The 2,418-nt window shown below is 31.8% G+C and overlaps 1 long non-coding RNA gene across 1 annotated transcript; it reads left to right on the top strand.

Annotated features, from left to right (window-relative positions):
* Positions 1 to 377, top strand: LOC111377340. Its single transcript, XR_002699701.1, has 2 exons — positions 1 to 31; positions 138 to 377. It is a non-coding gene; the product is annotated as an uncharacterized LOC111377340 (long non-coding RNA).
* Positions 378 to 2,418: the final 2,041 nt, after the last annotated feature.

Raw genomic sequence — 2,418 nt, 5'->3', positions numbered from 1 at the left:
GTCATGGTGTGATAATTCTCATGTTATATTGGTAAGAGAATTTATGCATAATTTCACGTTTGATTTGAATGTGGAGTAGCAAGCACCTCATTGAGTATAATTTGTTATACTCATCCCTCTCTATTTACAATTTTCAGGTAGAAATTAGTATATTGGACGGCCGTGGATGGATGCATATTGGACCAATGGATCTCCATCATGAGGTACTTTAACTTTTAGAAACACTAGAATATTTATTAACAGTTGATTATTATTATTTTTAAATTTAGACTCAATTGCGAGTCACGTCATAACTTTCAATTAGTCCTATTTTTATTATTTGTTAGAACTACTTTTATTAATGTTTGATAAAAGATATGATTCCAAATTGTTCCGCATATGTTATTTAATTTAATTTACCTTTTGTTAGGGTTGTTCAATTTTTACTGAATTCCTCGTTATATTAAAATGTATTTGCCTCAAGCACTTTATTAATCAATTCACGTTTGGTAACGTTCCGGGTTGCTAGAGAATTTGGGGCGTTACATTAAGAAAATATTATCTCATCAAAGAGATAATACAAAGAAATGATGTAAGTAAAGAATGAATTCCTACAAGTAATAATATTGCAAATTCATTGACAAAGAGTTGTATCAGTATAAATATGATCGCCATATAGACTCTTATGGTATAAAAAATATAAGTGATTGGATCTGGTGCAAGTATGAGTTTGTAAGTGTTATCCCTAAATCCAATCGATTTTGCACTAAACACTTTTAATATGATTAATTTATTTTAAATATGGTCAATCTATTATTTAATTGAATTATTACTCTATATATTGATATAGTCCGTAGATTCAAGTCAGAGTAACATATGAATAAATCTTAAATTATCGAGGTATGAATATCATGATCACAGATAGATGAGAACATATGGTATTCGTCACTTGTGAAGTGGGTTGCTGATCTTACAAGTTAAAATGTAGTGAAATTTAAATTGACACTTGGATGTTTTGTTAAAAGAAAAAATATTGGACCCTTGATAAGGGGTTAGTAACTTGGTTGATTCCTAGAAGTTGAAGCAGTGAAAAAAAAAAAAGAAGAAGAAGAAGAAGAAGAAGAGAGAATCCTCATCTATTAATATGTTGAAGTGCAAGTAGTAAAATCTAACCAAACTTGAGTGGTGTAAGAATCTAGTATTGAAAATCCACCTTAGATTACACCATTGGGAAAAGAAAAGAAAACAAGTTTGGGTGTGTGTGAATTCCACGAGCGAAGTAAGGAAATATTTGACTTTTAAGATTGAGAATTGAATCAACTTATTATTGTACAACATTGCACTTAACACTTCATACACGCACCCGTTTTGTATTGAATAGGTGAGAATTTAGCTTGTCCATTATAACTTTGAAGTGATTCTTGACATTAATGCTATGTTTTTAATTCTGAGCTATAGAGGAAGATATCTACCAAAATTTGTTCTTACGTGATTTTGTAGGTTTTAATTGGGTTTCTATGCTTGTTTGTTATTCTCTTTAGTTTGCGTTTGCTCGAGGACAAGCAAAATATTAAGTTTGAGGGTATTTGATTAGTACTCTATACTCATAATATTTATGCCACTTAATTCGTTATTTTGCAACCCTTGAGAGTATTTTAGAGCGTTTTAATAAGTGTTTTGATGTTGTGATGTAAGTTGATGAAATTGAAAGAAATAAGCAAAAGTTGGTGAAATTGGAGAAAAAATACCAAATTGTAAGGGATCCAAAATTCAGGGACTAAAGTGAAAATATTTAAAATTTGTGTTGAACCTCACGATGAAGATCCGAGAGTGTTAGGAGTCAATTGGATGAAGAAAGATGTCAAATGGATCAAATTTAGGCAAAATATGATCACAAATCAACTTTCAACTGAAAAATTATGCTTCGAAATTTCAGCCTCACATTGAGACCCGTTTTTGACATAGCAAACGATTGAATTGGAGAATGATGTCCGAAGCAAAGTTGTATTCCTTTGAGTTAGCTTTCCAACTCATCTTGAATCACCTCAATCGATCATTAGACGAGAAAGTTAGTTTAAAAATATTGAAAGACCTGCAGTTTGTCATTTTCGGTGCCCAATTGGTATGCCACAATGCCCAATTCACTGAAATAACAGCAAGCCTGGCACCATAGCTCCCATCTTGGGCGCCGAGCACCGGATATGTGGAAAATGCATTTTTTTATGTTTTTGGACTATTTTCTTGGCCCAATTCAATTATAATTCATCCAAGATCCCAACATACTATAAATACCATTCAAAAAAAAATTCTATTTTCAAGAGGAATTGACGAAGCCAAACACAACAATTGAAGAGGTCAAGATTGAAAACAATTCAAAGGGATTCAATTATAATTCAAAAGAGGAATCAAGGGAGGCAAGAACAACATCAAGGGAAGAAA

This window comes from Olea europaea, unplaced genomic scaffold (genome assembly GCF_002742605.1).
Source record: "Olea europaea var. sylvestris unplaced genomic scaffold, O_europaea_v1 scaffold16401, whole genome shotgun sequence".
Taxonomy (NCBI): Eukaryota; Viridiplantae; Streptophyta; class Magnoliopsida; order Lamiales; family Oleaceae; genus Olea; species Olea europaea.
Note: the sequence above shows the minus strand (reverse complement) of the source record. Positions and strands in the feature narration are given on the sequence as shown.